We start from the raw sequence: 27602 nt of genomic DNA on the forward strand, positions 1-27602 counted from the left end.
ATAATGTATTTTGATCGAATTGATCTAATGCTTCTAGACTTAAAAAAAAATCTAACTCTATTCTAGCCCGCAGATTAATTTTCCCCTAATACTACTGTGATAAAGACTTTGGTTTTAGGTAACCAACTCTTCACTAGGTGTTGAGAAAGAAAGAAAAGAAGGATGATCACCCTGAGCTTCCCTTTGCCCTCTGCTTTACTTTCTTTTCACAGTGCTTCTGCATAGCTGCCTGGATGGTGCAGGGAAATAACAGGGGGACATTTTTTAAAACAGTAGATAGGCTCTTTGCTGAGACTTTTTTTGTTTGTTTGTTTCCTGATGGATGCTGTGTGCATTCCCTGGAATGCTTAAGACTTTAAGACTTTCCTTCAGATAGGTGGCTTATCTCTAGCAGACAGTAATTCCTCTCCTGGGTGCAGCCATTGGGAAGGGGAATCCCAAAGAAAGAATTCCCTGCCTTTCTCAGAGAATTATTTAGAGAATCACAATGGGGAAGATGAAGCTAGGGTATCAAACACAGTTATTAGCTTTCTCTCTCAGGTGGTCCTGGAGTTCAGTTAATCATTACAGAATCACAGTTAGGCAGGCTTGTTGAAGGTGGGGCTTTAGTTCTCCTTTTAATCATAATTGAAATGTTAAGTCCATCTTAGTTGAACTGTGGGAGGATTTTCAAAGGAAACTAATCTGTAAAGCACAGAACAAGAATGCCTTATAATAAGAGAACAAATGGAAGATTTGGCTATATCTGTATGTGCTGCTCATGTGAGTTAGAACTAAGTAGTCAGTGATGAATAACAAAGATGAATCATTATTTCTGATTACTGAATACCCTGATCACATATCTGTCATTTCACCCTTCTGTGTGAGCACAGGCACAGAATTCCTGCTGAAGATACTTTACAAAGGCATCATTAAAGAAATATTTGTCAAAATCGGTAATATTGGTAAGTGTATCCTGGCTTCTAACCTCTTAAGGTCAGTGCTTTGGGGCTCATTCTTGCAGTATACGTAGGACTTATTTAACAATCAAATGGGAGGCACTTCATTGTCTATACTTCTCTTCATATATTTCCCCAAAGAATGGAACCACGTTTCCCTCTCCTACCTTTTCAGCGTCAGCATATGCTATCTCTATATTCCCTCCCATCAAAAGCTGCTTTGGGGAAGCAATCTGATGAACTAGGTATAAATGACTAAATAAGGCTTAAATATTACCTTTCCCAGGATTATGGCTTTGTGCTAGAGAAATAAACGACTCAAAGGGATTAAACTCCAGCAGCAAAATTTTAGGTGAGTTGGAGGAGGGTTTTGGTTATAGAAACTTTTCCAGCCTAAATGGTAATCAGCCAGATTGGACCCCAGTAGGAGTTTAAGTAGGGATGGAAAAAGAGGCTGGGGCCAGGTCAGGTCCCAACTTAGGGACTGGTCTGGTCCTATTATTTAGGTTTGGGAGGGGGTGGTGGTGGTGGTTAGGCTTACCTGAATCTATGATGCCACATTTAAAGGGGTCTTGAACCAACTTGAGACTAAAAGAACATTGAAATTCCAGATTCCAGCTGGTCTCATGCTGCTATGGGAGTAACTGCCTCCTGGGATGCTTTAGTAGAGTGACCAATTCAGTTCAGGGCTATGCTACTGAGTCTGGTCAGACCCAAGCCAGTTTTTGAAAGGGGAGCAGGAAATCCTTCTTGTGAGATTAAAAATAGCATAAACAATATACCAACTTTAGATTCTACACAATGGCTAAGATTCGTATTCGCATAAGATGGCTTAATTAGCTTGGTGTTACTATTACACCTGGCTGTCATTTCATTTCCTAGCTGTAGTTAAATTCTCTCTTACCTCCAGTCCAGCAGAGTAAACCTGAACACTTTGGTACTATTTGGGAACGTTCAGCTTCTGCTCTACCCTAAAGAACTACCTGTGTTAATTCCAGCAGTCCTGGAAGTAGTTAAAATGCTGTCACACTAATAGAATGTCTTGAACACCTTTGGAGTTATTTCAAGTGTTTTCACTAGCGCACAGTCACTTTGGTAAACAATTCTTTGACGGACTTTATGAACTCCTTCCTTTGGGTGCAAGCCAAAAATTATCTATTGGGCATACAGTTCTTTATTCAAACTTGGTAATAAATAATTATCTCTGGAACACAGACGGAAGAACCGAAGCAATGACTTCGGGGACACAGAGACTAATTACCATCATTGTACAGGGTTAAGTACAGCAAGAGACTGGGGGCGGGGAATGGTTTGTTCCGTATCTGTTACGTTCCTTCTCCGGTAAAACAAGGCCGTCTTGTCTGTTAACATATTTAAAGCAGTAACTGCAAAAACTGTGCAATGTTATGGTTGAAGCGTTTTATGCCATATGTGTTGATGGAATGCTTATGAGTCTCTCTTCGCAATAAACGCAAACCCTGCCAGACTGAATTATTAGGGCCAGCGCAATTCAAGACTGCACCACCGAAACCGCTGGGGTTGGAAGCCTACGTCGCATTCGGAGTGTGTCCAATGCTTGCTTCTAACAAAGGCACTATCTTGAGGCAATTTCGCGGGCCATTTTCCCCCTCCCAGCGCCAGCTTTGTCTCCTCGCCGGTGTGAGGCTGAGACTTGGAGGAGCCCCAGCTGCTTTGCTGTGCGAGCAAGCTCCGAGCTAGGGCCGGCGTGGGAAGCTCCACCGAGCCGCCGCTGTGGTTTCCTGCAAACCAAGCGTGCCATTAGAGGAAGTTGGAGTGCTGCAGTTGAAAGAGATACCTGCAGCCTTAAAATTGGGGCTGGACTTGAACCCTTCGCACCGATTACTGTCTTATAAAGAAACTCAATCGGCCGGGACGTAGGAGGCTTGGGGGCTCTTAGTCTCCCCGGCTGGGCGCAGAGGAGTCGGGGTCCGCGTCGTCAGCGCCCCCCAACTCGGGCGGCTGGGGGGTGGCAGGCAGGCCTCCCCCGGCCTGGGCCGCAGAGCGGGCCTAACGCCGCGCCTTGCACGCGAACCCCCGCCGCCGCCGGCCCCTCCCCCCCCCCCCCGGCCCCGGGTCCGCCGCCGCCCCCCGCCGCCGCCGCCGTCTGCCCGTGCCGCCCCCGCGCGCGGTGACTGGCTCGCGCCGGCCTCCAGCCCGGCTGTTGGCGGTTGGGGCGAAGCCGGCGGGAGGCCGCCCCGCCCCCGCCCCCGAGCAGCGGCGCGCAGTCTCTTCCCCCTCACCGCCGGGGCGGTGGCGCTGTTGCCGCCGCGGCCTGTGAGGCTGTAACTCCCCTCCGCCCCAGCTCCCTTCCTCCTCCTTTCTCTCCTCTCCCTCCCTCCCCTCCCCACTCCTCCCCTCCCCTCGCAGTCTCTCGCTCGAGTGAATGTGGCGCGGCGGCGCGGGACGCAGCCTCGGCCCCTGCCGCGGCCCCGCGAGCTCGTGAGGAGACCCAGCCGCCGCCTGCCCCCACCCCCTGCGCTTCCCGGGGGAGCCACCGCCGCCAGGGAAGAAGAACGAGGAGCGGAGCGAAGGGACGGCGGCGGAAAAACGAGAGAGGGAGGAGAGGAGGGTTCGAGGGCAAGTAGGAAAGGCGGAGAGGGACGGACGGAAGAACGGACGGCCCGACGGACTGCCCGGGGAGGGGGCCGCCATCGAGCTTGCCCGGCCCCTCGGCTCCGGCCCGGGGCGGCCGCGGCGGCGGCGGCGCGGGCGAAGGGCGCGGCAAGCGCTATCGAGACAATAACCCCGCCGCCCGGCTCTGGGGGCGGCGGCGAGGAGGAGCTGGCGGCCTAGCGCGGCCGAGGCTAGCCCAGCGCCCCGGCGGCATCTTGGTCCCCGCCGGCCGGATTCCGCCGCCGTCGGGTGTGCGGGGCGCGCCGGGCGCCCGGAGCTCGAGGCTCTCCGCGGACGCCCGCTGCCCTCCCCCTCCCCGGCGAGCGCGGAGCTGGTTTTCCGGGTTCCCCTGGACCGAGCTGGATCCTGCTTCTGCGCCAAGGCAGGAAGTGAGTTTCGCACGGTAATTCCGGGCGGTGTCACGAGTGAAAAGTTTTTTTTCGGCGGAGATCCTAGTTGGGGCTGGGAAACTCCTGTATAACTTGAGACCAGGAAACCAGCCCGCTTCCCAACCCCCTCCAAAGCCACCTACTCGTCCTACTGCGGGAGGCCACTCCACATCCGCTCTCACCGGAGAGAGAAATTCGGCTGGATCCAAAGTGACTAATGAAGGGAAGGAAATCATGTCAGGCGAAGCCTTGAAAAAGCTGCCCTGAGACACTGCCCGACCGAAAGGTAATTTTCACCAAAAGTGTGTCTAGAAGTTGCAGAGGTCTTGGGCCGGGAAAGAGAGGGTACTTTAGTGTTTCTCATTTTTCCCCCAGTTGCCCTAAATTAATCTTTTGTAGTGTCGAAGTGGATAGTATTTCAGTTGCTAATTAGTAGAACTGATTTTACCCCCCTTCTACCATCTGGACTCTGGTTACTTTAGAAGAGATTGTAAGAATGCGGTGAGACTAAAAGTTTTAAGCAATCGGAAGAAAGAGTGCCTTTGTTCATCACTAGGTCCAGAAGTCTTAGTTTCCTAAAACATATACAATGTGTATTTTTTATTTATTAATTCCTGAACCTGGCAACTTCTGTTTTGGAAAAAAGGTCGCTGCAGCGAGGGATTTAGTGTTGTTGAGACGGCTGCCACATTTGTTTATACTGTTACCGATTATTTGACTTTTGCTTTAATTGTATATAGAGTTTTTTCTTTTCTTTTTTTTTTTTTTTTAGTTGCAACCCTTAGAAACGTATTTGGTTGGATTTTATAAACAAATAAACTTCAGTAACTGGCTCCTTTCAGACGTTTACAATCTTATGATGCTTGTTTGGTTAATTAATCGAAAGGAAGTATCTGCTTAATTTTTCTTGTGACTGACCTAGGAAGGAGAAGGAGAGAGTATTATGGATAAACAGAGTTGTAATTAAAAAACAAAAACAAAAGTACGCCCGTAAGTAGTCTGATGTGTTTGTTAGGACTTCTCTATAGTTAAGACAATATATAGAGAAAGGGAAGTAAAACCCTTAAAATGATTTTTATGGGAGTCTTACTGATTATAATAAATATCAGTCCTTTTAGAATAGTACTTTATTTACATTTTTGTGTTGATGCAAATGTTTTGGCCGGTTCTGTCTAATAAGTGATAGGTACCTACTGTGGTGGCAGGAATTAGTGAAGCATGGGAGACGTTCCACCAGTCAGAGTTACAAACACTTCTGAACCAATCGGTAGTCCTTAAAGGAAAAACTAGTTTGTTCATAACAAACACAAACGGCTTTTTTGTTGGTGCTTTAGTGTCTTTAATTTTTTTCTCAGTATTCTTGTGGTAGAGGAGGTGCAACATAATACTGTGCTTTTTAATAAATATTAAATAAGTATGGCATCCTGTTGGTAGGTATATCTTAACTATGAATTAATACTGAGTTTGCTCACGCTAGCCCACGAAAAATAGTTGGCATTCTTTACTTCAAAGAAAAGATAGCTTTTGAAAAGCAGAATCAAATTATTTCACAGCTTGTTTGTTATGTTAAGTACATTTCAAAATGAGAGTCTTTTAGCTGTTACTATATATTGTTTTGATTTTTTCCCTCAGTAGTCTCTGGAGATCCTTTTTTAAAAATTCATTGTTTGTTTATTTATTTGTGTTGGTAAGATTGTGTACCATTAAGTCATTCCTATTAAGTCAAAATAGCTTTATGAAGGAATTTAAAGTGTGTAAGTGATCTGCTTTATGATTTGGGGATGTAATATTAAGCATCTAAAGAGGTTATTCTTGGGCATCTGAAAGAGCAGAACAAAATAAATGGCATTGAACTTCAGTTTCCTTATATGGCTTATACTTGGCCTCAGAGCAACAGAGCCTTAATAGAGCAAGTCTTTTATAGAGAATTATCACTTTGTGAAGATGTTTCTCTGCATTAGTAAAGTTTACACGTGAAAAGTATTGTAGCACTTGAAAATGACTGCTTAAATCCGTTTTTAGATAAAGGTTTTGTGGTGTTTTTTTGTTTTTTTGTTTTTTTTTTTTTGCGCATCAGTAGTGTAAGTTTAGATGCAGAGAGCACACTTTAAAAATGTGAAATGTTCACCTTTGTACAACGTTTGATTCCTTTTGTACCATCAAGGCAAAATTTACCTTGTGGTTTACTTAGAATTTTGTTACTTCAGTACTAAATTAACTTAATGAATTTTAGGCTTTATACTATTGTCAAACTATACATATATTCAAGCGTTGTTTAAAATGTGACCATGGGGTTTGAAAAGAGGTTAAAGAAAGGAAAAAATCAGGAAAAATCAGTTGAAATATTCAAATGGCTTTACATTTTGGACATTCTTTTTAGTATTCGTCTTCTCTACTTCTTAGTATTGTATGGGTTTTCTTAGATTAAATTGGCAAATGTAGAATACTTGCAAAGCTTTTGTTTACATTGCACAAAATACATATTTAATGCACTATTTGTGGAACGTACTTAGGAGTTTTCAATAGTGATAAGCTTAATCCTTCAACTAATTAATTCAAATATTATATTATGAAGTCCGCCTGTTGTTTCAGATCAAGACTTTTCATGTCTGAAAAGCTTACAGTGGGTCAAATATTGAAACCAAATTTTTATTGCCCTGCTGTTTCTTAATTAAGCGATAACTATAGTTAGAGACATTTTGTGTATATCATTGGTAAATCTCTAAATTCACTTCTTTTATAGGTATTGATACTGAACTCTTGGTAGGAAATGATACCTTTTTAAAGAAACACTTAAAAATTTCAGAAAATTAGGTGCATCTTTCAGCATTTATTTTAAATAATTGTTCATAGGTAACATAATTTAGACTTTAAGCTGTTTGGGCTAGGAATAGATTATGGCAGTGTTTATAAAGTATTTGAATTTATGCAGAATTTTAGTGATGCTGGATAGCAAAGTAATTCTTTTGTGAGTGCTTAGCTAGATTCTTTTTAAATACACTTTGTCGCTTGCACTTTTTGTTTTGACTCTTTCACTTGCCTATTTCTCTTTCTCTTAGCTGCTTTGTTTTTTTGGGGGGGAACACCTGTGTTGTAAATGCTAAAGAGGTCTTTATCTTTTCCTTTCTTGACAACATAAATTGTACTTGTGCTTTGTTGGTCAAAATAGGTTATTCAGTTTTTGCATGCAGGCTGTTTGCTCTTGCCATGGAAATGAGTACGTGAATTATGCTTTACAGTACATACTTCTGAATTTTGTAAGGAAAGAGCTCAGCACTTCTGCCTCCAAGTTTTCTTTGATTGACTACACATTTTTTGTTTCTTTCTGGGTGCTTCTCATCACTAACTCTTGATCCATACTACACCCATTTTTCAGATTTACCTTTAGTTTTCTCCTCTTAGGTTTTCTTTTCCTTTTTTTTTTTTTTTTTTTAAAGATTTTATTTATTTATTCAACAGAGATAGAGACAGCCAGCGAGAGAGGGAACACAAGCAGGGGGAGTGGGAGAGGAAGAAGCAGGCTCATAGCAGAGGAGCCTGATGTGGGGCTCGATCCCATAACGCCGGGATCACGCCCTGAGCCGAAGGCAGATGCTTAACCACTGTGCCACCCAGGCGCCCCTCCTCTTAGGTTTTCTAATTGTAAAAAAAGAAATCTAGCTATTATTAGGGTTTATCTTCTAATTTCTTTAGCTTCCTATTTTTATAGTTTGCTTCATTTACTTCCTCTATTTTCTCCATGTTCAGCTGTTGTTTCTTGATTATATGTTGCCCGTCCCCTCTTTTCTAAACTTTATGAGTCCATGTTCATCCCCTAAAAAAACTGTTTACAGCATGAATAGAAAAAATTTATTTGCCCCACTTAATTGTAAATATCCCTTTTGCATTCCCACTTAGTTCACATGCCAGTATTGTAACCTGGTACTCATTAATAGATTTTTTAATTTATGTTTCCTGAACTTTTTTTTTTAATATCCCCAGAATTATATCTGTGAAGTAAGATCAGGTTGTTATGTACTATTTTGTTAAGACTCTACAAACCCCTATACCTCTTTGTTTCATTATGCTTTTGGTTTTTTAAAACACACAACCTTATATCTCTGTATTTTTCTTCTCCATTTTGTCCCTATCCTTTCTGTCCTGCTCCTCAAGTTAGATGTCTTTTCTCTCAGTGTCCCAAAAATTTTGAAATCGGCTTCCTTTGTCCGTTTTTATGAAATAAGCACAGTGGAATTCTGTTACTCGCTTTATTCTTGTCACTGAAATTTTTGTTTCAGGTGCCGTTGGATGACAGCCTTGCCGAGCTTTATAAATGGTAGTATGTAAGACAGTAGAAAAGATTGTCTAAAAATTAAGTTAATAAAAGAACACTGTTAATCTGGAGAATATCTATGATTTTAGGTATATAGAATGTAGTAGAAAAAGTAGAAAATAATGAAAAAGACAAGTAATCAAAATGGGTGTAATAACATCTGGGCAGTCAGTTCTGTGGCCGTCCTTATTCAGAGCCCATTTACTTTTATGTACATAGTGAGTGGTTTCCTGGCTTGTTGCTTTGCTAGAAGGGGTGAGAAAGGTGCTGTAGCAGCATCCTTAAGTTCCCCGGAGGGAATAGGAAAATGGAAAGAAGATTGAATAATTTAGGAAATAGAGTAGTCTTGGACAACTTGCTTTGGGACAGTGTGCCTTATACATTTCATTTGTCCTTAGGAGAATTCACTTTATTATAGCGTAGTATAATTGCGAGTAATAGATGCAGACCTAAGGCAACTATTCGAAATTTTTTGGTCTTAGGATCCCTTTATACTCTTAAAATTATTAAAAACCCCACAGAGCTTTGTTTTATGTGGGTTATGTTTATTTTATTTCCCATATTAGAAATTCTTAAATATCAATTAATTTGTTTAAAAAACTATAAATCTGGGGTGCCTGGGTGGCTCAGTCAGTTAAGTGTCTGCTTTTGGCTCAGGTCATGATCCCAGGGTCCTGGGATAGAGCCGGAGTTGGGCTCTCTCTCTTTCTGCCCCCACCCTGCTTGTGTAAGCTCGCGGGTACTCTCTCTCTCAAATAAATAAATAATTAAATAATTAAATAAAACTGTAAGCCATTGTATGTTATGACACATGTAATGAAACAACAACTTTTCAAAACAACTCTTTAGCAAAAAGATTTTTCTACATTGTTAAATATTTTTGCAAGTCTCCTATGTCTGCTTAAATAGAAACAGCTTGATTTTCACATCTGTTTTTATATTCAGTCTTGTAGTATGTTGTTTTGGTTGAAGTATATGAGGAAAATCCAGGATTATACAGGTATGTGGTTGGAAAAGGGAGTATTTCCGTCGCTTTTTTTTTTTTTAAGATAATTGTGGATATTCCTTGATACATCACCAAAATTTCTATTTTTTTAAATAAAGATTTTATTTATTTGTCAGATAGAGAGCGGGCACAAGCACGGGGAGCAGCAGGCAGAGGGAGGAGCAGACTCGCTAGTGAGCAAGGAGCCCAATGATCCCACATGACCTGAACCGAAGGCAGACGTTTAACCAACTGAGCCACCCAGGCGTCCCCACACCAAAATTTCTTAAAGGATAGCTGCAGTGTCAAATCTGACACTGTATCAGTGAATGTTTCATTCTTGTTACCTGAAAATCCATTAGTTTATCTTGCACTTTGAATGTTTTACCTGTTTGTGATTTCGTTACATCATGTAATGGTTGTTTGAGAAATACTGGTTCATTGGGTTGTACATTTTCCAAAATTCGATGCATTTCACTAGGTAGTAGCAAATAAAAGAAAAAATTGTTAATATCACCACTAATTTCATCAAAGAAGTTTTTAATATTGTGAAGCTGTCAAATTCAGGGTGGCAGGTAAACATTGTCCACATTTCTAAATTTCACTTGGAAGTTGGAGTATTAATCATTGATAACAAATACTGTTAGTGTTTTTCCCTTGAAGTTGCAGATGTACTTGGTTTTTTTTTTTTTTGAGAAACTGTCTGCCAAATTCCTAAGTCTACAAGCATAGTTTGTCATCTGTTCTTTTAGGCCAAAATGGTGTTTCCTGAGAAAAAGGCTAATTTAGCTCATAATTTGAAGTAATTATACAAGTGCTTTTCCTCAACATTGCCATTCCTTCACATAAAATGTTAAAAAGGCATGTATTAAAGAGTTGACTTTTACTAAAACTATTTTTTACTGCTTTATTAAAGATATTAAGTGAAAGTGGCATTTACAAAGAAATCTGGGAATTAACTATAAAGAACAAACTAGTGGTTGCTGGAGGGGAGGTGGGCAGGGGATGGGTTAAACAAGTGATGGGGATTAAGGAGGGCATTTATAATGAGCCCTGGATGTTGTAAGTGATGAATCACCAAATTCTACACCTGAAACTAATATTGCACTGTATGTTAACGAGCTGAACTTAAGTAAAAACTTCAGGGGAAAGAAAAGAAAGAAATCTAGGAATATGCAGTGGTGCACATATAGCTTGATGCCAGTGCTTTTGCACTAAGGCGCTAGCAATTTTACCCACTGTATTTTTGCACCGTTGCTGTTAATATAATAGGAAAAGGCAAATGATGTTTCAGTATAATTGTGAAAATCGTTTTGATCTGGAAGACTCAAAGTATCTGAGGACTTCTAAGGCCCAAGGAGTGCACTTTGCAATTTATGAAGCTTTCATTACTTCCTTTGATTTTGTGTGTGTGCGTGTGTGTGTCTGTCTCTCTCTCTCTCTTCTGGTGTTATACCTTGAAAGAATCCTGAGGCTTGATATTTTAGCTCACCAATTTGGTCTTCACTTCTTTTCAGTTACTTTATTTAGTGGGGAGGATAGAGTTTCTGGGAACTCTTGCTTTTTCATGGGAGTTGATTTTTTTTTTTCTTTTTTTGAGAGAGAGAGAGAGAGGGATGGAGAGCATGTGTGCAGTGGCAGAGGGTGGGTACAGAGCTGAAGAGGGAGAGAGAATCTTAAGCAGGTTCCACGCTCAGTGCAGAGCCAGATGTGGGGCAGGATCTCACGATCCTGAGATCATGACTGGATCTGAAATCGAGCGTCAGATGCTTAACCAACTGAGCTACTCAGGCATCCCAAAGGAGTTAATTTTTAATTTTTAGTTGTATTTTTGATTTACTTGTAACCTTTTGAATCTCTGAGATAAGTCTTTTACATTGTCTTCTGTTTCCTCTATTAGCAGTATAGGAGATTTGCTCTTACTGTACTTGGTGTATCCATCACGCTTCTAGTTTTTCCTCAAATGTTAGACTTTTTGTTGTGGTTAAAGCTTTGTATTATGGTCCAGATTGTATGGTATTGGTCATTTCATGGTATTCTCCCAGCCCATATGGATCCCTGTTCTTCTGGCTTTGGTATATTTAGTTAGCTGATGGCTTTCTCCTTTAGGGTATGTGGGTAGCTTGTCCTCTTACACGTGTTTCCTGTCCCTCAGGGGATAATATTCCCCTATTTTCACAGTTATACTGGCCAAGTGTTAGAAATCCCGCAGTACAGAGTTGCTTGCTGGAGGCCTTAACCGTGCAGCTGTTCTACTATGGTTTCATTACCTGGCTGACTGCCCAGGACACACTTCTCCCAATCCTTCTTGCTAAGAAAACGTATTCTTTTTGGAGATTCCACTTTGATTGTTTTGTATATTTGGTTCCTCAGATGTGTTGTCTTTTGTTGTCATCCCATCCCTTCCCCCCATTCACTTTGGATTCTCAACAAATTCCATTCTGTGTTGTCTGTAGATATACTCCTCTCTGGTACTGTTAACAGATTTTTTGTAATTTTTCTTTCATATTAAAAAGTTTAGAATGATAACAAATATACAGAAAAATTGAAAGCATAGTACAAAGAACTTTTTTGTCCTTGACATATATGGCACTATGTTGCCCACCTGATTGATACTCCATTACCCGCAAATACTTTAATGTTTATTTCCTACAAACAGGTACATTAAACTGCGTAATGACATCATAACTGTCAAAATTAGGAAGTTAACAAAGACTACATTACCAACACCCAAATTTTACCAGTGTCCCCCACGTCTTTTAGAGCAAAAAGATCCACATGACAATCTTGCATTACATTTAGTTGTCATGTCTTTTAGTCTCTTAATCTGGAACAGTTTCTGTGTTTACTTTCAAGGACTTGACTCTTTTGAAGATTATAGATCAAGTTATTTTGTAGAATATCCCTTAATTGTATTTCCGTGACGTTGTTATGATGAGATCTTTGATTAGATTTTCATGATTAAATTTACATTTTTATGATTAGATCTTTGGCAAGGTTATCATGGAAGTGATGTTGCATTCTTCTCATTGCTTCTTATCAGGTTGTAGGTGATTTCAGTTGTCCCATTATTGATAGTAGTCATTGACTATGCAATTATGGTTGTAACTACCAGATACCTCCTATGTCAAGGTATTCTTTCCTCACTTGTAATTAATAAATATTTGGAACTATGTAAACATTTTGTTCTTTGTTTTTAATTTATTCATTTATTTACATCACCATAAACTATTACATTCACTGGGTTATAATCCATTATCTTTTGTTTTGATACTCAGATTGTTCTAGATGTGGCTAGTGAGAACCCCTTCTAGTTGGCTTAATTTCTTTTTTCTTTTTTCTTTTTTTTTAAGATTTTTTTATTCATTTATTTGACACAGAGACAGCCAGTGAGAGAGGGAACACAAGCAGGGGGAGTGGGAGAAGAAGAAGCAGGCTCCCAGCGGAGGAGCCTGATGTGGGGCTTGATCCCAGGACTCCGGGATCACGCCCTGAGCCGAAGGCAGAGGCTTAACGACTGAGCCACCCAGGCGCCCCAATTTCTTTTTTCTTTTTTTTTCTTTTTTTTTTTTTTTTAAAGATTTTTATTTATTCATTTGACAGGGATAGAGACAGCCAATGAGAGAGGGAACACAAGCAGGGGGAGTGGGAGAGGAAGAAGCAGGCTTCCAGCAGAGGAGCCTGATGTGGGGCTCGATCCCAGAACGCCGGGATCACGCCCTGAGCCAAAGGCAGACGCTCAACGACTGAGCCACCCAGGCGCCCCTCTTTTTTCTTTTTGATACAGTTCTTCCTCCTTGAGCAATTCTTGTATCCAGAACAATACGGTATTCTAGAGTTACCGTTAAACTCACTCCAGTATTTTTAGTAGAAAATGGTACTTAGAAGCCAAGATCTGGGCACTTCTTGTCTTTGTTGCACTTGGGGTATTGCTGCTCCCAGGCCTTCTTAAGTGCATAAAGTGATGGGAGATTTTTATTTGCACACATGTACACGTTCACATTTTTAAGTATATTTCAATAAATATAGAATGGTTTCTCATGATACATCTAATTCTAATTTAGTACCACAGGGTTCATTCTCATGTTTTTCCTTTCCATAGTTGTAATTTATCTCTGATAGTGAGAACTAGTTTTGTTTTTATACTTTTTTTGTGTGAGGGAGATTAGATAAACATTTGTTCCAACATTTTCATACAGAAGTCAAGTCCCTGTAGTCAAATTAATTTTCAAAGTATTTCTAAGAGGATACAGTTCTTTTTTTTTTTTTAATAATGATTTTTTATTATATTATGTTAGTCACCATACAGTACATCCCCGGTTTTCGATGTAAGGCTCGATGATTCATTAGTTGTGTATAACACCCAGTGCACCATGCAATATGTGCCCTCCTTACTACCCATCACCGGTCTATCCCATTCCCCCACCCCCCTCCCCTCTGTAGCCCTCAGTTTGTTTCTCATAGTCCATAGTCTCTCATGTTTCATTCCCCCTTCTGATTACCCCCCCTTTCTTTATCCCTTTCTTCCCCTACTGATCATTCTAGTTCTTATGTTAAGAGGATACAGTTCTAAAATGTAATATTTGGTACAATACATTTAGGTGAAATATTTCATTCCTAATAATCCCAGGTTACTATGTGAAAGGTGGATGGAAAGAATCAGTACTCTTATTGTCTACGTTGGATACGTCCTTGTGGAGGTAATATTGGAGCTCAGTTTTAGTTGAGTGCAGTAATTTTGATGTAACTGTGTTTTCCACATTGAGGTTATATTGTTAGGATGATTCCAAAGTTTGGCCTGTGTATCTATCCTTGTGATAATGATGTCCTTGGAATTTCAAACCTTAGACTAAATTTAGAATCTGGATTGGATGGGTGGGGATGAAATTGTTTCATTTGTATTAGGACCAGTGTAAGAAACCTGTAATCTCCCTGCCAGGGCTGTCACTTAGCCTAGAAAAAATTGGTTTGACTTCCCCATCCTTGGAGATTTTGAAGTGATTTAAGAAGTATACTGGCGTGGCTTCCAGGTGGCTCAGTCAGTTAAGCATCTGCCGGCAGCTCAGGTCATGGTCCCAGGGACCCGGGATTGAGCCCTGCATCTGGCTCCCTGCTCAGCGGGAAGCCTGCTTCTCCCTCACCCTCTGCTGCTCTGCCTACTTGTGGTCTCACCCTCTCTCTCTGTCAAATAAATAAATACAATCTTAAAAAAAAAAAGTATACTGGCATTTCTTTTTGTGAATAGAATTAAGATTTGCTTTCAGTCTTCTAGGAAAAGATAAGGATCCTGGCAGCAGCAAATGGATTCTTTGGGTGCCCTGTTAATCTCTGGGGACTGCAAAAGATTTTGTTAATTATCCTGGGACTAACTGCAGAGTAACAGAGACTGTGTATAGTAGATGCACTTTGATTTGTCAGAGATACTTGGTATAAACAGAGTGTCTTGTCTGCTCTTGTGAAAACCATCCCCACGCCAGAAACCCTGGGAGTCTTCTTCCTGACTTTAGTTACTGAAATCAGTACTACTTCTATCAGTTCTTTCTTTTAAGTATCTATAGACTGAGTTATTTTAGGGTAGGCTAGAAAGGCTGGATAAAGTATAAGCAGTGAGAGGCTTTGGTAGGCAAAGGGCTGAAACAATTACGTTAATTTTTTCTCTGATATAAAAATTCAAATACAGAAATATATAGCAAATGAAAAATTTCCATAATCCCATCTCCCAGGGATACTTTTATCAGTGCGTTGTATATTATTCTGAACACTTCAGTGTGTATTCCATCTTTTCACTGTGCTTGTATATGTATGTGTAAGTATTTTTAAATAGAAATGGGAGATATATTTTAATTATATATAAGGAGGTATGTATATGTATTAATTAGCATTATGGTTGTTATACATATAATTCTATACAGAATGTATGTTTATTCTCGACTCTTTGCACATAAATGTTTGCACTTTTATATGATTTTTTTCTGTTGGATAAGTACCCGAAGTGCATTTGCTATGTATGTAATTCAAATTGATTGATAGAAGCAGACTCCCTCTGAAGATTTTGTATCAATTTATACTTCTACAAATTAGGATGGAAGAGTACCTTTCTAAGTGCATTCTTGAACAAATTGGATATTAGCTGTCTTAAAATACTTGTGCATATCTGAGATAGATAATGAAGTATGATAGGTAAGAACATAAGCTTTGGAGTCAGATTGCCTAGATTTAAATCTACTGCTTACTAACTGACGTTGGCAAGTTCATTGTAAGAATTCTTTTAGGAATATTACATTTTTGTGTGCCTTTTTAGTGTTTCACATGGATTTAATTGGTTTGTTACTTATATGCTGTTTGGTTATATAGAAGTTTAAAATTTGATATAGTCAAATTAATCAATCTTTATGCATTTTTGGGTTTAATGATATTCTTGGAAAGGATTTGTGCCAAGATTATAAATATAATAATGTAAGTTTTTGGCTCAAGGAGTGAAATAATCATCTGGATTTATTCTTAAAATATTTTTATCTAGTTGTATCACCATTTGTTGGGTAAATCACCTATAAAATTCTATTTTTATCAATAGTAAATTCCCAAATATACTTAATATCAAGATTTTTGTTTTTTTGTTTTGATAATACTATGCAGTCTTGATTTTTTTCCCTTCATTATAGTATGCTTAATACCTGAAAGTTTTGGCTTATCACCCTATTTTTGTTTTCAAAGATTTATTTATTTGGGAGAGAGAGAGCATGCAGACACACGCATGCAGGGGGGAAGTTCAGAGGGAGAGGGACAGAGAAACCCCAGCAGACACTGAGCTGAACATGGAGCCTGGCTGGGGCTTGACCTAACCACCCTAAGATCATGACCTGAGCCAAAATTAAGAGTCAGATGCTTAGCCGACTGAGCCACCCAGGCACCCCTATCACTTTACTTTAAAAAGAATTTTCCAGATGAACTTGAATCATTCTTACTAAGTTCTAAATGCTTGTTGGTATGTTGATTGAGAATCACTTCTCGGCCTTTTGGCTAAGATCAAGTGTGGTGTGTTGGCTGAGAGTGCTTTGAGTTCATAGATTAACTTAAGAAGTAATTGATACCTCTAAAATAGCATATGTCTTTATCGGAGGGTAAGTTTTCCATTTATTTAATAGTTTCTGCCTTTCAGTGGCTTTTATGATTTTTTTTGTCATATCCATGTTTCTTACTAGTATGCCTTTTTTTTAAGATTTTATTTATTTGACAGAGCACAAGTAAGGGGAGCGGTAGACAGAGGTAGAGGGAGAAGCAGGGAGCCCGATGCTGGGCTTGATCCCAGGACCCTGGGCAGACACTTAACTGACTGAGTCACCCAAGTGCCCCTCTATTAGGCATATTTCTTGTAATTATGAAGAAATGTGTATATTTTTTTCTGTTTATTTCCACAAAATTAATAGAGGGAGGGCGAAAGCTGTTGCTGTTGTGAATGAGGCTGTTTCATTAATTGTATTCTTATCTGGATATTTAATAGAGGAGGGAGATTGATTTTTCATGTGTATCAACCACTGTATTCTGAAGACTTGAAAAGAATTGCTAATAGATTTTTAGTTATGTGCTTAGATCTAAGTATATAATTTGTTGCACTAGTCAAAGTACTTTTTATTTTTAATTGAATCATAAATATATTAATTAAATTATATATTCTAACATTTTTGTTATTTAATGTGCATACCAACAAGTAATTAATAACCATCTTTTTAACTACAAAAATTTTTTGAAGTTTTTCTTTAAATACCAGTTAGTTAACATACAGTGTACTATTAGTTTTAGTGTACAATATAGGGACTCAGCACTTCCATACATCACCCTGTGCTCATCACAAGTGTACTCCTTAATCCCCATCACCTATTTCACCCATCCCCTCACCCACCTCCCTTCTGGTAACAGTTGTTCTCTGTTAACTGCGAAATTCTTACCTCAATTTCCTTACATTGTTTGAGACCATCTGCCACTGTTAGGGTGGCAATGTGATTAATTTAATCTTCATTAATGGGGTAGGTAATTTTTATTGCTGCCCAGGACCTCCCGTTTAATCATACTGTATTTGCTTTCTAAAGCATTGTTTGGGCGTGGAAATGGGAAGGAGCAAAATATAATTTGCTAAACTGAGTGCCATTTGTTAGAGAAGTAAAAATCCTTGGGTTGATGTAAGTAGAAGTTGGTATCTTTTACTATAGTTCTGCCCCTTAATTGCCTCTTGAAGGTGTTTTCAAGTAATACTTGAATGGCTTCATGAACCTCTTGTTTCTTAACTGCTTTTTGATTTAGCTCTGAAAAAAAAGTTCTAATTGGAAACATTTTCCTTGAATTGCTTAGTACTTAGTATGATGATAGTAGTAATTATGTATACCATTAAATGGCAGTTATTTTGGTCCTTTGTTTGATTTATAATAATAAATTCTCTACTTAAGTAGTTTATACACATAATAAATGTTTTTGTCAGTTTACATGTTTTACTGGCCTTGACCTTATCCTTCCTTGTAATATAATTAATAGATAATTTGGGTGTGAATGAAAGGTATGTTCCCCAAATGCTGATACTTCCCTCACATTCAGTGGATTTTATCCCTGAAAGTAACTAACTTAGAAAATAGTCTAGTCTAGATAAACACCTTTTTTTTTTTTTTTTTTTAATTAGCAGAAAAGGAAACTATTGGCTCAGATGGGGAAGTGAAATCCTAGAGGTCATTTAGTTTGTTAGTGATGTAAATGAGGTTTGAAAAATAAATGCAGTTTTCCTGACTGTATTGGTTTTTCTCTCTTCTTTTTAAATTTAAATTCAATTAGCTAACGTATAGTATACCATTAATTCAGATGTTGGTTTTTCTCTTACACCAACACTTTCCTAGGTATTTTCTGAAGTATACATTTTCTTTAGAATAGCACTGTTTGGGATACCTGGATGGCTCAGTCCGTTAAGTGTCTGCCTTCGGCTCAGGTCATGATCCCAGGGTCCTGGGATGGAGTCCTACATAGAGCTCCCTGCTCAGTGGGAAGCCTGCTTCTCCCTCTGCCTGCCACACCCTGCTTGTGCACACACACTCTCTCTCTCTGACAAATAAATAAAATCTTTCAAAAAAGTAGAAAAGCACTGTTTTTTGTGCCAGATGTTTATTTTTTGCCTTTTAATTTTCACCCCTCCCCAGCTTTATTGAAATATCGTTGACATATAACATTGTGTACGTTTATTTTTTTTATTTTTATTTTTTAATAAAGATTTTATTTATTTATTTGACAGAGATAGAGACAGGCAGCGAAAGAGGGAACACAAGCAGGGGGAGTGAGAGAGGAAGAAGCAGGCTCATAGCGGAGGAGCCTGATGTGGGGCTTGATCCCAGAACGCTAGGATCACGCCCTGAGCCGAAGGCAGAGGCTTAACTGCTGTGCCACCCAGGCACCCCAAGTTTATGGTGTACAGTGTGTTGATTTGATTGCCTCCACTGTGTTAGCTGACACCTTCATCACAGCACATAATTTTTTTCTTAGCAATTTTCAAGTATGTAACACTGCATTAACAATAATCTATCACAATGCTGTGCATTAGATCCCCAGAACTGTACTTTTTCCCCCCTCAGAAACATACTTACAACTGAAATCTAGAACAGCAATATTTTCCAAATATTTTTAATAGTTATTATAGAAAAACAAGTTCTGGATTCATGCAAACTATGAAACCTTGGACTAATAACCCCCCCCCACCTTTGGCAGGTGCCACTTTGTCATAGATGATCATTTTTAAAATTTAGAAATAACTGAAATACGGCTCATTTAAAAAAAAAAAAAGTTGACATCAGTATTTGAGCCAAGAGGACCTATGGAAAGATTTATCCTAAAGCAGTATGTAATTTGTAATCTCGAATTTAAAAAAAACCACTGTTTTTAAAGATAATATTTATTTGAGAGAGAGAGAGAGGACACAGGCAGAGTGGCAGAGGGAGAGGGAGAAGCCACTGCTCAGGGAGCCCAACACAGGGCTGGATCCCAGTACTCCCAGATCATGACCTGAGCTGAAGGCAGAGGTCCAAATGACTGAGCTAATCTCTGTAATCTCAAATTTTTAAAACAAGACAACTTTTTGAGTAGTTTCAGATTTTCAGAAAAATTGAGAAGGAAGTATGGAGTTGCCATCTACTCTACTGCAGTCCTGTTTCCCCTTTAATTGAGTGGTACATTTGTTACAGTTGGTGAACCAGTATTGTTAACATTATTAACTCATAGTTTACATTAGGGTTTACTCCTTGTGATGTACATTCTATGGGTTGTTTTGTTTTTTATTATTATTATTATTTTTTTAAGATTTTTATTTATTTATGTGACAGAGAGACAGCCAGCAAGAGAGGGAACACAGCAGGGGAGAGGGAGAGGAAGAAGCAGGCTCCCAGCCGAGGAGCCCGATGTGGGACTCGATCCCAGAACGCCAGGATCACGCCCTGAGCCGAAGGCAGACGCTTAACGACTGCGCTACCCAGGCGCCCCTGTTTTTTATTATTTTTAAGTTTTATTTATTTGACAGAGAGAGCAAGAGCAGGAGCAGGGCAGAGGGAGAGGGAGAAGCAGGCTCTGCAGAGCAGGGAGCCCGATGTGGGGCTCGATCCCAGGTCCCTGGGATCATGACCTGAGCTGAAAGCAGATGCATAACTGACTGAAGTGCCCCCATTCTGTGGGTTTTGACTAATGTGTAAGGCCTTGTGTCCACCATTGTTGCTAATGGTAGCAGCAGCTTATTCATCATGGACAGTTTACAGATAAGTGAAATTAATGACAGCAATGTTATATAGAATGAGAGGGAGGAACTGGGAATATTCTGAGAATTCTTTGTTATAATACTCTGCATTACTTCAGAAGATCAAATTACATTTTACTGGCATATATGTAGGAATAAGGTAATGCAGAATGTAAAATTACCTGTATTGACTATTTGGAAGCTGATTTTTAAAGAAATGTTAAACTCTTGGTAATTCATCTCCAGTTTCTGGAAAAATAAAATTTAAATGTTGACCTGTTTCATTTCTGAGAAACATGCACAATTATAGATGAACGTGGGCGCATTCTCATCGTTAAATTTTTTAATGATTGTTCTACAACTCCTGCTTGGCTTCTTTGTACACATTGTCATCCATCAAGTCCAACTGAAGTGCCACTGTTTCCACAGAAGCTTCCTCAGGTTTTAAGTTTTCCCTTTGGATTTATAACTTAAAATTTTATTTTGAATTGTGGTAAAATACATATAACAAAGTTTACTGCTCTAACGATTTTTAAGTGTACAGCTCAATATTAAGTACATATTTTTGTGCATTAATCACCACTGTCCTTCTTTAGAACTCTTCATTTTGCATAATTACAACTCCATACGCATTAAACAGTAACTTCCCCTTCCTCCCCTCTTCTTCCCAGCCATTGCCAACCACTATTATACTTTTTGTCTCAATAATTTTGACTAAAGTGCCTCATAAAAACGGAATTGTATGGTGTTTGTCTTTTTGTGTCTGGCTTATTTTACTTACCATAATGTTACAAAGTTCATCCATGTTGGGGTACCTGGTTGATTCAGTTGGTTAAGCGACTGCCTTTGGCTCAGGTCATGATCCTGGAGTCCTTAAGATGGAGTCTCCCACTGGGCTCCCCACTCAGCAGGGAGTCTGCTTCTCCCTCTTACCCTCTCCCCTCTCCTGCTCTCTCTTTCACTCAAATAAGATCTAAAAAAAAAAAAAAATGTTCATCCATGTTGTAGCATATGTCACAATTTCCTTTTAAGCCTGAATATTCTATTGTATATACCACATTTTGCTTAACTAATCATCTGTCAGTGGACGCTTGGGTTGCTTCCACATTTTTGCTATTGTAAATAATGCTGCCATAAAAATATGTAGCTCTCTGAGACCCCGCTTTTAAATCTTCGATTACATACCCAGAAATGGAATTGCTGGGTCATATGATAATTTTTTTTTTTTTTTTTTTTTTTTGAGGAACTACTACATTGTTTTCCACAGTGGCTGTACTATTTTACATTCCCACCAACACTGCACAAGGGGTCAAATTTCAACATATCCGTGGCAACACTTATTTTCTGTTTTGTTTTTGTTCTGGGTAGTAGCCATCTTAATGGGTATGAGGTGGTATCTCATTTTAGTTTTAGGTTTTTTTTTTTTTTTTTTTTTTTTTTTTTAAGTAATCACTACATCTGTTGTGGGGCTCAAATTCACAACCCTGTGATCAAGAGTCACATGCTCTACCAGTTGAGCCAGCCAGGTGCCCCTCTCATTGTAGTTTTAATTTGCTTCTCCCTAATGACAAATGATATTGAACATCTTTTCACCAGCTTACTGGCCATAAGCACTTTTCACGTGCCTATTTTATATCTTTGGAGACATGTCTGTTCAAGCCCTTTGTTCATTTTTGAGTCAGGTTGTTTTGTTCTTGAGATTGAGGAGTTCTCTGTATTCTAGATATTAATCCCTTACCAGATACATGATTTGCACATATATTCTCCAATTTTGTGGGTTGCTTTTTTTTTTTTTTTTTACCCAGTTGATAGGGGCTTGCTGTACACAGGTTTTTAAAGTTTAATGAAGCCCAATTTGTCTGATTTTTTTTTTTTTCTTCTGCCTTTGCTGTCATAGATAAGAGCTCACTGCCAACTCCAATGTCCTGGAGCTTTTGTCCTATGTTTTCTTCTAGGAGTTTTAGTTTGGATTTATAACTTTTTAAAAAAGATTTTATTTGAGAGAGAGAGCATGAGTGGTAGGTAGAGAGGGGCAGAGGGAGAGGGAGCTAGGTGCCCAACTTGGGGCTCGATTCTAGGACCCCAAGATCCTGACTTGAGCTGAAGGCAGATGCTTAACTGACTGAGCTACCCAGGCTCCCCTGGATTTATAACTTTCAAAGTACTTAGCTATTTAATTTAAAACTTAAGTACTTAAACTGTTTTGTATTGTTTCTAATTGTTAGTGGATATTTTGGTTAGCCTAACTAAATTTTTCTTTTTAAAATAAAAGTGCTAGCATTCTCTTCTCCCCCAGTTTATAAGTGTTTCATTTCAGGCTTCTTTCTGGAATTAAACCCTCTATGTTGAGATAATTGCAGATTCACATGCAGTTTTAAGAAATACTGTAGTGAAATCTTATGTGTTTTTTATGCATTTTTCTCTTGAGCGGCCTCTTGGAGAATTACAGTACAGGGTCACAATCAGAATGTTAAAATTGACCACAAGATACAGAACAGTTCCATCATCACAAGAATCCCTGGTGGTGTCCTTTTATTACTACTGTATCCATCTCCTTCCCATAATCCCCTCCCCTCCATTTTTGTCGTTTCAGAACTGTATAAATGGAGTCATACGGTATGTAACTTTTGGGATTGACTTTTGCACTCAGCCTAGCTTTTCGGAGATTCATCAGAGTTGTTGCTTATAGTAACAGTTCATTCATTTAAGTGGTATTCCACATTATGGACATACTAACATTTTGTTTAACCATTTCACATTGAAGGGCATCAAGGTTGTTTTTCATTTTTGACCATTATGAATAAACCTCTATGAATGTTTATGTACAGGTTCTTGAATGATGATAAATTTTCATTTTTCTAGGATAAATGTCTAAGTATAATTGTTGTGTTGTGTAGTTTAGTTATATGAGAAACTGTCAAGAGTATTTTCCAGAGTGGCTGTAGCAGTTTGCATTCTTACCAGTAGTGTGTGACAGATCCATTTTCCAACATCTTCACCAGCATTTTAGTGATGTTACTATTTCTTTCTTTCTATTTTTTATTTTAGCCATTCTTAAAGGTATGTAGTGGTATCTCATCCTATTTTTAGTTTGTGTTTCCCGCATGGCTAATGATATTGAACATCTTCTATGTGCTTGTTTACCATCTGTGTGTTCTCTTCAGTGAAATGTCTGCTCATGTCTTTTGCCCATTTTCTAATAGGATTTTTTTTTCACTATTGAGTTTTTGAGACTTAATATTCTAAATACTGATTCTTTCTCAGATGGGCGGTTGGCATGTATTTTGTCCCCTTTATTGCTTGTCTTTTCATTCTTTTTTTCTTTTAAGATTTTATTTGTGAGAGAGTGCATGTGTGTACACTTGAAAGGTGGGAGGGAGAGGGAGGAGGGGGAAAGAACCTCAAGCTGACTGTGCTGAGCATGGAGCCTGATGCAGGCTGATCTCACGACCCTGGAATCATGATCTGAAACAAAACCAGGAGTTGGACGCTTATCCAGCTGAGCCACCCAGGTGCCCCTTGTCTTTTTTGCAGAGCAAATGTTTTTAATTTCATGGGATCCACTTTATTAGTCTTTCTTTTATGGGTTGTGCTTTTGTTAAGTCTAAGACTCTTTGCTTATCTGTATGTCCTGAAAATTTTCTCCTTTGCATTTTTCTGAAAGTTTTATCATTTTACATTAGATCTGTGATTTATTTTGAGTTGATTTTTGTATAAGGCGTGAGAGGTCAAGGTTCTTTTTTTGATTTATAGATGTCTACTTGTTCCAGCATTATTTCTTGAAAAGGTTTCATTCTTACTCTATCGAATGGCTTTGAATCTGTTGAAAATCAATTGGGAATATCTGTGTATAGACATTTTAACTTAAGGAAAGGTTTAAAATAGTAAATAAAAATCACATGTATTTCCACCTCTGTGAGATAATCACTGTTAATATTTTGTTGTGTTTATTTCTAGTCTTTTCTTGAACTTGTGTATATGTGCATGATATGATATACTTTTTGTTTAAAAGAAACCAAAATTGTGCCAACCTTTGTGCTCCTTTTATTTTGTTTTATATAGCTCTACTGTAGTTGATTGATGAAATTTTATATAAATTATAAATTTTACATATTTGACATACATTTTTTAAAAAAAGTATTTATTTAATTTAGAGAGAACACATGCACAGCTGTGTGTGAGGGGAGCAGGCGGGCAGAGGGAGAGGGAGAGAAACAGACTCTCCCCTGAGTGTGACATGGGGCTTGATGTGGGGCTAGATCTCAGGACGGTGAGATCATGATATGGTTGCTTAAACAACTGAACCACGCAGGTGCCACTGTCAGAGCTCTTTATACTTTAACAGCATTTAAGCACCTGCCTTGTGCTAAGAACTGTCCTAGGCTCAGGGGAGAGGACAAGGAACAAATAAATATATTAAGTCTTTCTTAATTATGTTCCTAGTCTGTAAGTAGCCCTACCTTTATTTTGGTAAATGGAGAAACTGAGGTATATAGGGATTCTTTTGCCAGGGTCAACTGTTCTCTTCAGTCTCTTTACTTAAGCAGTTAGTTTGCTGTGTCGCTTTCTAGCATTTTTTGTTTGGTGATCTCTTTAGATTTTTTTTATTTTAAGTAATCTCTATACTCAACGTGGGGCTTGAACTCACAACCATGAGATCAACAGATGCATGCTTTACCTGCTGAGCCAGCCAAGTGCCCCTAATTGGAGATCTTTTCAGATAATAAATAAAAGGGCAGCCTTTAAAAAAAAAAAAAAAAGTTTTTCTTTTATCCTTTTATTACATGATAGAATTACTTAAATAAAATCCGTGTTCAATTTGACATTATTTTTAATAGTTCTTCGTAAATATAAGATTTGAAGTTACTTTTAATAGGATGTAAATACTATAGTTAATAGAAATAGAAAATCACATCCTAGGAAATGAATAAGGAAATAAATAGTTTTTAAGTAATTTAGCATGATTGCTGTGGTAGACCAGATTTAGCTAAGCTTCCTGGGAGCCAAGGTTCTCGTTACCCTAAATAAAGAAATGTATCACAAGTTCTGCAGAGGAGACAAAAGATTTTCCTAACAATTCTAAATGATTTATAAAATCTGAATTCCCTTATGTAAGAACTGTTGAGTAATGAATAGACAATATTGTTGACAACAACTCAATAGCTCATATTCTATAGCTCTCAGGCTCTTTTTCATAATGATTTTTTTGTTTTTTCAATTTTTTTTAAATAGTGATTTTTTTTTTAAGAGAAGTGTATAAATACAAAAAGCTCAGTGAAGATGGATTATATGCAAGGATAAGATAATATAATTCAAAAAAATATATTTTTTTGTGCTCTTACTTGACCTAAGGGTAAAATAGATGTGGCTGGATATTTTTTATACCCCTCTATCCATCATTGTTCTTATTTGGAGTTTTGCTAGCTGGATAGCAGACTATTTCAGGATTTTGTTTTCTGATGAAGGAATGACATATCACAATTCTATTTCGCTTATTGATGGACTGGAAATCAGTTGAGGAAATGGTATGTTTATTTTTGTATTATGAAAATTGAGAAGTATTTATGTCTTGAGAGAAGGCCATTCCTTCTCTATAAGGTGTTCTTGCCATTGTAAAGCTTGTAGTTTCCTCAGGAGGCAAGTTTAGATCTGCTCCTGTCGCCTAATGCAAATGCTTTGCTGAGACCACTAAAACACCAAAGAATATGATACAGATGATTTTAGCTTAGGAGGTTTTCAAGATTTCCAGTAGTATAACCATTCAAATGTCTGCTATTAAAAAATCCTCATAGTCCCAGGAAATGTTAAATTTAGATCTGGATGGTGTCCCAGTTTACTTGACTGAGTTGCCTTTAAAAATATAAAGAAAAACTCTTCAGCTAATTGAAAGAGGTGACTCTAGAGTGCGGTATTATTTAACACGGAGTGGTTGCATGTTGGAGTATGAATGTCACTGACAGAAATTGTAATTCTTCCAGGTAAGGTACACCCATTCCTTTTTTCATAATAAGTGTCAGGACTAGTTGTCCTTTTTAAAAATAGAGTTAATTTTTCAGGGCAGTTTTTTAGGTTCACAGCAAAATGAAGCGTAAAGTCCAGAGATTTCCCCCATATACCCCTTGTTTCCACATAGGCAGTTATCAGCATTCCCCACTAGAGTGGTACATTTGTTACCATTAATGAACCTACACTGATATGTAATTATTACCAAAGTCCATCGTTTACTTTAGGGTACATTCTTGGTGTCATACATTCTGTGACTTTGAACAAATGCATGGTGACATGTGTCCTTCATTAGAGTATTATACTGGGCAGTTTCACTGCCCTAAAAATCCTCTGTATTTCTGCCTCTTCATCCATTTCTCCAATTCCTGGAAAGTTCTGATGCATAGTTTTGCTTTTTTCAGCATGTCATATAGTTGGACAATATATATGTATGTATGTTGACTTTTCAGAATGGCTCCTTATACTTTGCAGTATGCATTTACAGTTCTTCCACGTCTCTTCATGGCTTGATAGCTCATTTCTTCTTAGCTCAGTATAATCCATTTACTGAATGTACCAGGTTATTTATCTATTCACCTACTAGAGGACGTCTTATTTGCTTCCAAGTAATGACAGTTGTGAATAAAACCTTGTGCAGGTTTTTCTATGGTCATGTTTCCAGGCGCTTTGGACCAGTATCAAGGAGCACAATTGCTGGATCATGTTTTAAGAGTACGTTTGGTTTTCTAAAAAAACCACCAAACTGTCTTCCAAAGTGTCTGTAACAATTTTGCGTTCCCATTAGCACTGAATAAGAGTTTCACATCCTCAGTAGCATTTGATGGTATCAGTGTTCCAGGTTTTGGCCATTTTAATAGTTTGCAGTAGTATCTCATTGTTTTAATTTGCGTTTCCCTAATAACATATGATGTGGAGCACCTTTTCATGTGCTTATTTGCCATCTGTGTGCCTTCTTTGGTGAGGTGAATATTAAGATCTTTGGCCCATTTTTATTTATTTTTATAAAAATTTTTATGTATTTATTTATTTGAAAGAGAGAAAGTGTGCATGGGAAGAGGGAGGGTATGACAGAGGGGTAAGGAGAAGAAGAGGGGGAGAGGATCTCAAGCTGACTCCACACTGAGCAAAGAGCCCAGGCGCCAGGCTCGATCTCATGACCTGACCTGAAACCAAGAATCAGATGCTTGACTGACTGAGCCACCTAGGTGCCCCGAGAAGTTATTCTGTCAGCGACGTAATTTTTTCCTCTCGTCCATTTTGACACAGACAGAATATTTGTATTGAAATTTTAGAATGGTTCCCACCCATAGGCCATGGTATTTTATTGCAAAAGACTCCCAAATCCATATGCATGTAGGAGTTTTCTCAACAGGAACATTGAAAGTATAATTTATTATTATTTTGGTCCTTGCCATTTGTACACCCATGTTGTCCTTACAGTCACTGTAAATCATTAATGTCATGGAATGCTATTTTATTTATATATATATATATATATATATATATATATATATATATATTTTTTTTTTTTTTTAAGTAATCTGTATGTACAGCGTGGGGCTTGAACTCACGTCCCCGAGTTGAG

General features: G+C 38.5%; 1 protein-coding gene across 11 annotated transcripts in view; it reads left to right on the top strand.

Moving 5' to 3' along the window:
• The first annotated feature begins 3993 nt into the window (after positions 1–3993).
• Positions 3994–27602, top strand: part of ERBIN (erbb2 interacting protein) — a 121802-nt gene continuing 98193 nt past the window's right edge. For all 11 annotated transcript variants that reach the window (XM_044384154.3, XM_026498872.4, XM_026498873.4 and 8 more), the window contains exon 1: positions 3994–4247. The gene's annotated coding sequence lies outside the window, so the exon portion shown is untranslated. The remainder of the gene's footprint in view (positions 4248–27602) is intronic.

The sequence above is a fragment of the Ursus arctos genome, unplaced genomic scaffold (assembly GCF_023065955.2).
Source record: "Ursus arctos isolate Adak ecotype North America unplaced genomic scaffold, UrsArc2.0 scaffold_5, whole genome shotgun sequence".
Classification (NCBI taxonomy): Eukaryota; Metazoa; Chordata; class Mammalia; order Carnivora; family Ursidae; genus Ursus; species Ursus arctos.